Source organism: Stomoxys calcitrans, chromosome 3 (assembly GCF_963082655.1).
Source record: "Stomoxys calcitrans chromosome 3, idStoCalc2.1, whole genome shotgun sequence".
Taxonomy (NCBI): domain Eukaryota; kingdom Metazoa; phylum Arthropoda; class Insecta; order Diptera; family Muscidae; genus Stomoxys; species Stomoxys calcitrans.
The window spans coordinates 172111929-172125108 of NC_081554.1; the positions used below are offsets into that span (position 1 = coordinate 172111929).

At 34.7% G+C, this 13180-nt stretch overlaps 2 protein-coding genes across 2 annotated transcripts in view; one reads left to right on the top strand and one right to left on the bottom strand.

The window, feature by feature from the left end:
• The window catches only part of LOC106087697 (juvenile hormone acid O-methyltransferase-like), a 228752-nt gene that overhangs the window by 119179 nt on the left and 96393 nt on the right, over positions 1-13180 (top strand). The gene's annotated exons all lie outside the window — the stretch shown is intronic.
• Positions 1-13180, bottom strand: part of LOC106087717 (uncharacterized) — a gene marked incomplete at its 3' end in the record, with an annotated part of 39738 nt that overhangs the window by 4804 nt on the left and 21754 nt on the right.

The following is a 13180-nucleotide window of genomic DNA, read 5'->3' on the forward strand; positions in this document are numbered from 1 at the left end:
CCAAATTTCAAAATTCTACTTCTATCCATCATCTACTTCGTACCTTTTTTAACCCTCCACCATAAGATGGGGGGTATACTAATTTCGTCATTCTGATTGTAACTACTCGAAATATTCGTCTGAGACCCCATAAAGTATATATATTCTTGATCGTCGTGAAATTTTATGTCGATCTAACCATGTCCGTCCGTTCGTCCGTCCGTCCGTCTGTCTGTCGAAAGCACGCTAACTTCCGAAGGAGTAAAGCTAGCCTCTTGAAATTTTGCACAAATACTTCTTATTAGTGTAGGTCGGTTGGTATTGTAAATGGGCCATATCGGTCCATGTTTTGATATAGCTGCCATATAAACCGATCTTGGGTCTTGACTTCTTGAGCCTCTAGAGTGCGCAATTCTTATCCGATTGGGATGAAATTTTGCACGACGTGTTTTGTTATGATATCCAACAACTGTGCCAAGTATGGTTCAAATCGGTCCATAACCTGATATAGCTGCCATATAAACCGATCTTGGGTCTTGACTTCTTGAGCCTCTAGAGTGCGCAATTCTTATCCGATTGGAATGAAATTTTGTACGACGTGTTTTGTTATTATATCCAACAACTGTGCCAAGTATGATTCAAATCGGTTCATAACCTGATATAGCTGCCATATAAACCGATCTGGGGTCTTGACTTCTTGAGCCTCTAGAGGTCGCAATTATTATCCGTTTTGCCTGAAATTTTGTACGACGGATTCTCTCATGACCATTAACATACTTGTTTATTATGGTCTGAATCGGTATATAGCCCGATACAGCTCCCATATAAATCGATCTCTCTATTTTACTTCTTGAGCCCACAAAGGGCGCAATTCTTATTCGAATTGGCTGACATTTTACACAGATCTCCAACATATAATTTAATTGTGGTCTAAACCGGATCATATCGTGATATCGCTCTAATAGCAGAGCAAATCTTTTCTGATATCATTTTTTGCCTAAGAAGAGATGTTGGGGAAAGAACTAGACAAATGCGCTCCATGGTGGAGGGTATATAAGATTCGGCCCGGCCGAACTTAGCACGCTTTTACTTGTTGGTACTTTTTATACCCACCACCATAGGATGGGGGTGTACTAATCTAGTTATTCCGTTTGTAACACCTCGAATTATTCGTCTAAGACCCCATGAAGTATTTATATTCTTGATCGTCTCGGCGTTCTGAGTCGGTCTAGCCATGTGCGTCAGTCCGTCCGTCGACATCACTATAGCAGTCGAACGCGTATAGCTAGCTGCTTGAAATTTTGCACAGATACTTAATATTGATGAAAGTTGATGTACAACTTTCCATTGATCAGTCAGTTTGTCTGTCTGTCGGTTTAAGTGGCAGTCTGCCACCATACTCACTTTGACGTTTTCGTCCATTGTGATACTACAGGAATAGAAGAAGAACGATGCCTTCTACTTCCTACCGCTGAACCATCCAGATCGCTTTAAAAAGACTATTTCTCCACTTCCTTAATTGCAAGGATTGCCGTAATCAAGGATACAACATCCTTAATACAATATCCTCCTTTGCCTAGCCACAATGTCAAGAGGCATTAGATGTAGCATTCAATTCAAAACACGAGATTGTGTCGTCCTCAGTGTGATGCACAAACAAGCTATCCTTTAGATCCGACTGACTATTGAACAGAAGGTGCACTATTGAAGTGCCGTCCACCAGGCCACAACATCCTATAACTATGTCGTGAAGGGCTGTTTCAGTGGATTTGCCTTTTCTATATGAATGCTGCTGCCGCGACAAGCGATCTTCAGGGATCTTTGACTTAAGATATGTTTCTATCAACCTCTCAAGAGTCTTCAGCATAAAGGATGACAGACTAATAGGACGAACATCTTTCGCTTTCGTGTGGTAAGGTTTTCCTGCTTTCGCAATGAAAATGACCTTCGTGTCCCTCCATCCCACAGGTATATATGACATGCTGATACAAGCAGAGTATATCTCCCTAAGCACTAAGGAACCAGTCTATCAGACACAGCTTGTATTTCAACCGGTGATACATCTACAGGGCGACTGGCTCAGACACAATTTCCCCAATAGCCTCCGACAAATGCATACCACTGACGTTGTCTGTTGGAGAATTTCCCGGGGCTCTGACTACTGAATATACCCCACCGTAATAGTTCCCGAGGACAGAATCTCCCTTAGTCTAGAGGCCTCAGATGTATACTCCTCGGAGCTGCCTAATTTCAACCAGGATTTGTTCTGAGACTTTCCCAACTCGCCCTTATCGTGTGGTGGTCTTGCGGCTTTCGTCCTTTTGAAAAGTTTTCTGCAGTCCTTACTTAGACCAACCTTCGTGTCCCACCATCCCATAGGTATATATGACATGCTGATACCAGCAGAGTATACCTCCCTAAGCCTAGGAAGCCTAGTCTATCAGACACAGCTTGTAATTCAATCGGTGATACATCATCAGGGCCTGGCGACTTAATGAAGTCGATTCTTCTTATCGCCCAAAGGATTTTCGGCTTAAACACAATTTCCCTAATGGCCTCCGATGAATGCATATCAGTGACAACCTCTTCTGGCGCCACGTTGTCCGTTCGGAGAATTTCCCGGGAAATGTGTATCAACGAGTAGTTCTAGTTTTTTCTCACTAGACATTGTCCATACATTCTCTGACTTCTGAATATTCCCCACTGTAATAGGTCTCGAGAACAGAATCTTCCTTAGCCTAGAGGCCTCAGATGTATCCTCCACGGAGCTGCAGAATTTCACGCAGGATTTGTTCTGAGGCTTTCTCAGCTCGCCTTTATATTTTCTTAGCTCAGCCTTATAGATGTCCAAATCGTGTGATGCTCTTGTGGCTTTCGCTCTGTTGAAGAGTTTTCTGCAGTCCTTCCTTAGACCAACCAGCTCTGCTGTGGTCCACAATGGCGATCTCTGTTTGCCCCTTAACTAGGATATGCTGACACAAGCGAGTCATTCAGGGCCTTCGTGACTCGCTTCACCATTATGCCTATATCTTCCGCAGTTTCCACTTCTTTTTCACACCGTGTTTGGATACTTCTGCAATGTACACCCATATCCTGAATTAATATTTTTATGAAGTGTTTATTTATGGTGTTAGAAACTCAAGTATTGACCCGAAATAACGTAATTTGTTTAAGTTGGTTTACGTCCTCATAACCTGTATACGAGTAGTTAGAAACCTGTTATGTTATCAAGAAATGAAGAAAGCGCGTATCGCCCCATCTTGGCAATCTTGCTTACCGTGCGACAAACGTAAAAATTTTCCTTTTACTACGTTTTTTCGCTTTAATTCTTAAGCTGTAACTAGTGGTGGGATTCATTCTGCGATAGCTTTTATTAACTTTCTTATTACAAAACATATTTCTTACGCCTCTAAAGACTATCATGTATAAATTTGTAATTATTATCTAGTGTTATTAAAGGTCAACCCCATGCAATTAAAATATATTAGAAACTATTTTCTTAAGCCTCCAGTAACGGCAGTATCATATAAACTAGTGATTGTAGCAATTTAATTAAATTCATATTAATAAAAACAAGTAAAAGCGTGCTAAGTTCGGCCGGGCCGAATCTTACATACCCTCCACCATGAATCGCATTTGCCGAGTTCTTCTCCCGGCATCTCTTCTTAGGCAAAAAAGGATATAGGAAAAGATTTGCTCTGCTATTATTATATTATTAAATGTTGAAGACCTGTGTAAAATGTCATCCAATTCGAATAAGAATTGCGCCCTTTGGGGGCTCAAGAAGTAAAATAGAGAGATCGATTTATATGGGAGCTGTATCGGGCTATAGACCTATTCAGATCATAATAAGCACCTATGTTGATGGCCATGAGAGGATCCGTAGTACATAATTTCAGGCAAATCGGCTCAAGAAGTCAAGATCCCAGATCGGTTTATATGGCAGCTATATCAGGTTATTAACCGATTTGAACCATACTTAGCACAGTTGTTGGATATCATAACAAAACACGTCGTGCAAAATTTCATTCCAATCGGATAAGAATTGCGCACTCCAGAGGCTCAAGAAGTCAAGACCCAAGATCGGTTTATATGGCAGCTATATCAGGTTATGGACCGATTTGAACCAATCTTGGCAAAGTTGTTGGATATCATAACAAAATACTTCGTGCAAAATTTCATTCAAATCGGTTAAGAATTGCGCACTCTAGAGGCTCAAGAAGTCAAGACCCCAGATCGGTTTATATGGCAGCTATATCAGGTTATGGACCGATTTGAACCATACTTGGCACAGTTGTTGGATATCATAACAAAACACGTCGTGCAAAATTTCATCCTAATGGGATAAGAATTGCGCACTCTAGAGGCTCAAGAAGTCAAGACCCAAGATCGGTTTATATGGCAGCTATATCAGGTTATTGACCGATTTAAACCATACTTGGCACAGTTGTTGGATATCGTAACAAAACACGTTGTGCAAAATTTCATCCTAATGGGATAAGAATTGCGCACTCTAGAGGCTCAAGAAGTCAAGACCCAAGATCGGTTTATATGGCAGCTATATCAGGTTTTGGACCGATTTGAACCATACTTGGCAAAGTTGTTGGACATCATGACAAAACACGTCGTGCAAAATTTCATTCCAATCGGATAAGAATTGCGCACTCTAGAGGCTCAAGAAGTCAAGACCCAAGATCGGTTTATATGGCAGCTATATCAAAACATGGACCGATATGGCCCATTTACAATACCAACCGACCTACATTAATAAGAAGTATTTGTGCAAAATTTCAAGCGGCTAGCTTTACTCCTTCGGAAGTTAGCGTGCTTTCGACAGACAGACGGACGGACGGACGGACAGACGGACGGACATGGCTAGATCGACATAAAATTTCACGACGATCAAGAATATAAATACTTTATGGGGTCTCAGAGGAATAATTCGAGTAGTTACAATCAGAATGACGAAATTAGTATACCCCCCATCTTATGGTGGGGGGTATAAAAAGTGTATAAAAATTAAAATAGTATGCAAATGGTTTTTCAGACTGAAAGATGCCGGGAACTGTACATTTCAGTACATTGAACTTGGAGTAGTAAAAAACTACCCTCACCTAACAAAAAGGGCTACAAAATCGACGCTCCTCCAGAAAAAAGGGTCTTAAAAGTATTCTCTCCCCGAGAGGGTACAAAAACTACTCTTTCCCAGAGAAAAATATACTGCAACAACCCTTTTCTAGAGAAAAGAGTAGTAAAACTAGCCTTCATTGAATAAAACGGTACTAAAACTGCTCTTTCCTGCTCTTCCCAAAATAACCCTTTCCTGAGAAAAATGGCACTACAATCACCATTGCCTGGGGAAAGGGTACTGAAATTGCCTGAGGAAAAGGGAACTGAAACTACCCTAAGGGAAAGGGTACTAAAATCATTTCCTGATGAAAAGGGTTCTAAAACGACCAATTTCCTTAAAGAAAAAGCGTACTAAAACTACCATTTTCAGATAGAAACGGCACTGAAACCATGTTTTCCTGAGGTAAACCTTTCTAAAACTACCATAGCCTAATGGGGAACCAGTAAGGAAGGGCAAAAGTCGGGCGGTGCCGACTGTATAATACCCTACACCTACCCTATAAGTACAATGTGGGACCTATATTCAATTTTGAACCAATTTTGATGGACCTCGGCGAGCAAATATGTTCAAACTATAAAAACTACTGTTGACAAATGACAACATTATTGCAAATTTCCCAAAAATCTAAAGAACATATATATGGGAGTTATATCTAATTCTGAAGCGATTTTGAGCAAACTTCTCAAATAATGTGGTGGTCGTCGAGGAAATCATTGTACAAAATTTTGTCAACATTGGTCAAACAATGCGCTTGCAGTGGCTCCTGGTGTGAAAATCTGGCGATATACATATATGACAGCTATATCTAAATCTGGGCCGATGTCTATGAAATTCACCAATAATATTGAGAGTCATAAGAAAATCCTTCCTGCCCAATTTCGACAGAATCGGTTACCAAATGAGCACTGTTTTGCAATATTTCTCAAAATCGGACGAACATATATATGGGAGCTATATCAAAATCTGAACCGATTTCGAGCAAACTTCTCAGATACTGTGGCAGTCGTCGGGGAAAGCGTTTTGCAAAATTTTGGCGAGATACGTCAATAAATGCGCTTGCTGTGACTCTAGAGGTTAAAATCGGGCCATGTATATATAGGAGAGCTATATCTAAATCGGAACCGATTTCCATGAAATGCAATAGTAATGTCAAGAGTCAAGAGAAAATCCTTGCTGCCAAATTTCGAGAGAATCGGTTAACAAAAGACAATTTTATTGCAATGTTACTGCAAATCGGACGAACATATATATGGGATCTATATCTAAATCTGAACCGATTGAACCGAAACTTCTCAGATACTGTGGCAGTCGTCGGGGAAAGCGTTTTGCAAAATTTTGGCGAGATGGATCAATAAATGCGCTTGCTGTGACTCTAGAAGTTAAAATCGGGCCATGTATATATATGAGAGCTATATCTAAATCTGAACCGATATCCATGAAATTCCATAGTAATGTCGAGAGTCAAGAGAAAATCCTTCCTGCCCAATTTCGACAGAATCGGTTAACAAAAGACAATTTTATTGCAATATTACTGCAAATCGGACGAACATATATATGGGAGCTATATCAAAATCTGAACCGATTTCAAGCAAACTTCTCAGATACTGTGGCAGTAGTCGGGGAAAGCGTTTTGCAAAATTTTGGCAAGATGGGTCAATGAATGCGCTTGATGTGGCTCTAGAAGTCAAAATCGGGCCATGTATATATAAGAGAGCTATATCTAAATCTGAACCGATTTCCATGAAATTCAATAGTAATGTCGAGAGTCATAAGAAAATCCTTGCTGCCAAATTTCGAGAGAATCGGTTAACAAAAGACAATTTTATTGCAATGTTACTGCAAATCGGACGAACATATATATGGGAGCTATATCAAAATCTGAACCGATTTCGAGCAAACTTCTCAGATACTGTGGCAGTCGTCGGGGAAAGCGTTTTGCAAAATTTTGGCGAGATGGATCAATAAATGCGCTTGATGTGACTCTAGAAGTTAAAATCGGTCCATGTATACATATGAGAGCTATATCTAAATCTGAACCGATTTCGATGAAATTCAATAGTAATGTCGAGAGTCAAGAGAAAATCCTTGCTGCAAAATTTCGAGAGAATCGGTTAACAAATGACCATTTTATTGCAATATTACTGCAAATCGGACGAACATATAAATGGGAGCTATATCAAAATCTGAACCGATTTCGAGCAAACTTCTCAGATACTGTGGCAGTAGTCGGGGAAAGCGTTTTGCAAAATTTTGGCAAGATGGGTCAATGAATGCGCTTGATGTGGCTCTAGAAGTCAAAATCGGGCGATTTATATATAGAGAGCTATATCCAAATCTGAACCGATTTCTATGAAAATCATTTGTAATGTCAGGAGTTATAAGAAAATTCTTTCTGCCAAATTTCGAGAAACTCGGTTAACAAATGACCATTTTATTGCAGTATTACTGCAAATCGGACGAACATATATATGGGAGCTATATCCAAATCTGAACCGACTTTTTCTAATTTCAATAGGCTTCGTCTCTAGGCCGAAAAACACAGCCATACCAAAATTGAAGATGATCGGATGAAAATTGCGACCTGTATTTTGTACACAGACTAACATGGACAGACGGACAGACAGACAGACGGACAGACAGACGGACATAGCTAAACTGAATCACAAAGTGATTCTGAGTCGATCGTTATAAAGGGTGATTTTTTTAAGGTTAGGATTTTCATGCATTAGTATTTGACAGATCACGTGGGATTTCAGACATGGTGTCAAAGAGAAAGATGCTCAGTATGCTTTGACATTTCATCATGAATAGACTTACTAACGAGCAACGCTTGCAAATCATTGAATTTTATTACCAAAATCAGTGTTCGGTTCGAAATGTGTTCAAATTTTGACAAATTTTGTTCAGCGATGAGGCTCATTTCTGGTTGAATGGCTACGTAAATAAGCAAAATTGCCGCATTTGGAGTGAAAAGCAACCAGAAGCCGTTCAAGAACTGCCCATGCATTCCGAAAAATGCACTGTTTGGTGTGGTTTGTACGCTGGTGGAATCATTGGACCGTATTTTTTCAAAGATGCTGTTGGACGCAACGTTACGGTGAATGAACACATTTCGAACCGAACACTGATTTTGGTAATAAAATTCAATGATTTGCAAGCGTTGCTCGTTAGTAAGTCTATTCATGATGAAATGTCAAAGCATACTGAGCATCTTTCTCTTTGACACCATGTCTGAAATCCCACGTGATCTGTCAAATACTAATGCATGAAAATCCTAACCTCAAAAAAATCACCCTTTACTTATCAATGGATTTATCTCTCTTCCTTTTGGGTGTTACAAACTAATTCACTAAGTTATAATACCCTGTACCACAGTAGTGGTGTAGGGTTTACAAATGGTACTAAACCGACAATTTCCTGAGGGAAAGGATACTAAAACAACTTTTTTCTGAAAGAAAGGATACCACAAAAACCTTTTCAAGAGAGAAAAGATACTAAACATCATTTTTGGGGCGAAATGTATTAAAACTACCCCTTCCTTAGGGAAAGGGTATGAAACCTATCATCCTCTGGACGAAAATGGTACTTAATTTTCCATTTTCTGGTGGAAGGGTACTAAAACTATACTTTCCTAAAAAAAAGGTTTCTAAAACTAAACTGTGCGGAGGTAAATGGTTCCAAAACTACGCTTTCTCAACGAACTTTTTTTAATTTTTTTTCCCATAGGAAAGGCTAGTTTTTGTACATTTTCACTTAGGGAAGGGTAGTTTAAGTACCTTTTCCCATAGGAAATGGTTATTTTAGTTCCTTTTAGCCGAGAAAATCTTGGTTTTAGTACCCTCTCGCTAAGGAACGTGTGATTTTAGTACCCTTTCATATAAAAAAGTGTTGTTTAAGAACCCATTCCCTTGGGAAAGGGTAGGTTTAGAATCCTCTTTTTGGGAAAGGGTAGTTATTCCCGTAGCAAAGGGTAATTAAGGAACACTTTCCTTTGGGAATGGGTAGTTTAAGGAAAGTTTTAGAGCCATTTTCATTGAGAAAGGGTAGCTTAAGAAGCCTTTCCATTGGGAAAGGATCACTTAAGAATCCTTTCCCGGGGGAAAGACGAGCATTTTAGCCATTTCCCTTGGGAAAGGGTAGTTTTAGTACCTTTTTCCCCTTAATGTACTAAGTGACTTTAGAACTCTTGCCCTAAGGAATGGGTAATGTAATATTCCTTTCCCCAAGCAAAGAGTAACATAAGACTCCCTCCCCCAAGCAAAGGGTAGTTTTAGATCACTTTCCTTGGGAAAGGGTGGTTTAAGAAACATTTCCTTTGGGAAAGGGTACTTTAAGAAACCTTTCCTTTGGGAAAGGTAGTTTAAGAAACTTTTTCCTTGGGAAAGAGTACTTTAAGAAACCTTTCCTTTGGGAAAGGTAGTTTAAGAAACTTTTTCCTTGGGAAAGAGTAGTTTAAGAAACTTTTCCCTTGGGAAAGTGCAGTTCAAGAAAATTTTCCCCTGGGATAGGTTATTTTAAGAAAATTATGCCCTGGGATAGGATATTTTAAGAAATTTTTCCTTTGGGAAAGGGTAGATTAAGGAACTTTTCTCTTGGGAAAGGGTAGTTTAAGAAACCTTTCCCTTGGGAAAGAGTAGTTTAAGAAACTTTTCCCTTGGGAAAGGGTAGATTAAGAAACTTTTCCCTTGGAAAAAGTAGTTTAAGAAAATTTTCCCTTAGGAAATTGTAGTTTACGAAAATTTTCCCTTGGGAAAGGGTATTACAAGAAATTTTTTCTTTGGGAAGGGTAGATTAAGGAACTTTTCCCTTGGGAAAGGGTATTTTAAGAAATTTTTCCCTTGGGAAAGGATAGCTTAAGAAACCTTTCCCTTGGGAAAGAGTAGTTTAAGAAACTTTTTTCTTGGGAAAAGATAGTTTAAGGAACTTTTTCCCTCGCAAAAAGTAGCTTAAGAAATGTTTGCTTTAAGAATGGTTAGTTTTTCCATTCCCTTGGGAAAGCAAGATATTAAAACCTTTGAAAAGGGTAGTTTTATAACCCTCTCTCTTGGATAAAGGAAGTTTTAAAACCATTTCCCTTAGCAAAGGCTAGTTTAAGAACCCAGTCCTTTAGGAAAGGTCAGATTTTCTCTAAGGAAAAGATAATTTTATTGGGTTGCCCAAAAAGTAATTGTCGGTAATATAGTAGTAATATAGTCGGCGTTGACAAATTTTTTCAACGGCTTGTGACTCTGTAATTGCATTCTTTCTTCTGTCAGTTATCAGCTGTTACTTTAAGCTTGCTTTAGAAAAAAAGTGCGCGAAATTTTGTTTACATTTGTTTGTTTGGCGTCAATTTTAATATGGGTACCACATGTATTGAAAGAAATTCATTTAACAAACCGAAGGATCAACGCTTGTGATATGCACCTTAAACGCAATGAATTCGATCCGTTTTTAAAACGAATCATAACTGGAGATGAAAAATGGATTGTTTACAACAACGTTGGTCGAAAACGATCATGGTCCAAGCATGGTGAACCAGCTCAAACCACTTCAAAGGCTGATATCCACCAAAAGAAGGTTATGCTGTCTGTTTGGTGGGATTGAAAGGGTGTGGTATATTTTGAGCTGCTTCCAAGGAACCAAACAATTAATTCGGATGTTTACTGTCAACAATTGGACAAATTGAATACAGCCATCAAGGAGAAGCGACCAGAATTGGTCAATCGTAAAGGTGTCATATTCCACCAGGACAACGCTAGACCGCACACATCTTTGGTCACTCGCCAAAAACTGAGTGAGCTTGGCTGGGAACTTTTGATGCATCCACCATATAGCCCTGACCTTGCACCATCAGACTACCATTTATTTCGATCTTTGCAGAACTCCTTAAATGGTAAAACTTTCGGCAATGATGAGGCTATAAAATCGCACTTGGTTCAGTTTTTTGCAGATAAAGGCCAGAAGTTCTATGAGCGTGGAATACTTAATTTGCCAGGAAGATGGAAAAGGTTATCGAACAAAATGGCAATTATATATTTGATTAAAGTTCATTCTAAGTTTTATTAAAAATGCATTTACTTTCTTTTAAAAAATCCGCAATTACTTTTTAGGCAACCCAATAGTTGCCATATAGACCGATCTGCGATCTTGACTTATTGAGCCTGTAGAGGTCGCAATTATTATCCGATTTGCCTGAAATTTTTTACGACGGATTCTCTCATGAACATCAACATACGTGTTTATTATGATCTGAATCGGTCTATAGCCCGATACAGCTCCCATATAAATCGATCTCTTTATTTTACTTCTTGAGCCCCCAAAGGGCGTAATTCTTATTCGAATTGGCTGACATTTTACACAGGTCTCCAACATATAATTTAATTGTGGTCTAAACCGGACCATATCTTGATATCGCTCTAATAGCAGAGCAAATCTTTTCTTATATCCTTTTTTGCCTAAGAAGAGATGCTGGGAAAAGAACTCGACAAATGCGATTCATGGTGGAGGGTATATAAGATTCGGCCCGGCCGAACTTAGCACGCTTTTACTTGTTTTATTTTATTTTATTTAAAATTATTTTATTTTGTTTTCTTTTTTTTGTTTTGTTTTATTTTTTTTTTGTTTTATTTTATTTTCTTTTATTTTTTTATTTTTTTATTTTATTTTTTTTATTTTATTTTATTTATTTAATTTTATTTTTTTCATTTTATTTTATTTCATTTTATTTTATTTTATTTTATTTTATTTTATTTTATTTTATTTTATTTTATTTTATTTTATTTTATTTTATTTTATTTTATTTTATTTTATTTTATTTTATTTTATTTTATTTTATTTTATTTTATTTTATTTTATTTATTTATTTTTTTTTTTTATTTTATTTTATTTTATTTTATTTTATTTTATTTTTATTTTATTTTATTTTATTTTATTTTATTTTATTTTATTTTATTTTATTTTATTTTATTTTATTTTATTTTATTTTATTTTATTTTATTTTATTTTATTATATTTTATTTTATTTTATTTTATTTTATTTTATTTTATTTTATTTTATTTTTATTTTTATTTTATTTTATTTTTATTTATTTTATTTTATTTTATTTTATTTTATTTTATTTTATTATATTTTATTTTATTTTATTTTATTTTATTTTATTTTATTTTATTTTATTTTATTTTTATTTTTATTTTATTTTATTTTTATTTATTTTATTTTATTTTATTTTATTTTATTTTATTTTATTTTATTTTATTTTATTTAATATTATTTTATTTTATTTTTTTTTTGTTTTATTTTATTTTATTTTATTTTATTCTATTTTATTTTATTTTATTTTATTTTATTTTATTTTATTTTATTTTATTTTATTTTATTTTATTTTATTTTATTTTATTTTATTTTATTTTATTTTATTTTATTTTTTTATTTTATTTTAATTTATTTTATTTTGTTTTATTTTATTTTATTTTTATTTATTTTATTTTATTTGCTTTTATTTTATTTCATTTTATTTTATTTTTATTTTATTTTATTTTACTTTTATTTTTATTTTTTTATTTTATTTTATATTATTTTATTTTATTTTATTTTATTTTTTTATTTTATTTTAATTTATTTTATTTTGTTTTATTTTGTTTTATTTTATTTTATTTTTATTTATTTTATTTTATTTTTATTTTTATTTATTTTATTATTTTATTTTATTTTATTTTATTTTATTTTATTTTATTTTTATTTTATTTTATTTTTATTTTATTTTTTTTATTTTATTTTATATTATTTTATTTTATTTTATTTTATTTTATTTTATTTTATTTTATTTTATTTTATTTTATTTTATTTTATTTTATTTTATTTTATTTTTGTTTTATTTTTATTTATTTTATTTTATTTTATTTTATTATATTTTATTTTATTTTTATTTTATTTTATTTTATTTTATTTTAATTTATTTTATTTTATTTTACTTTTATTTTTATTTTTTTTTTTTATTTTATTTTATATTATTTTATTTTATTTTATTTTATTTTATTTTATTTTATTTTATTTTATTTTATTTTATTTTATTTTATTTTATTTTATTT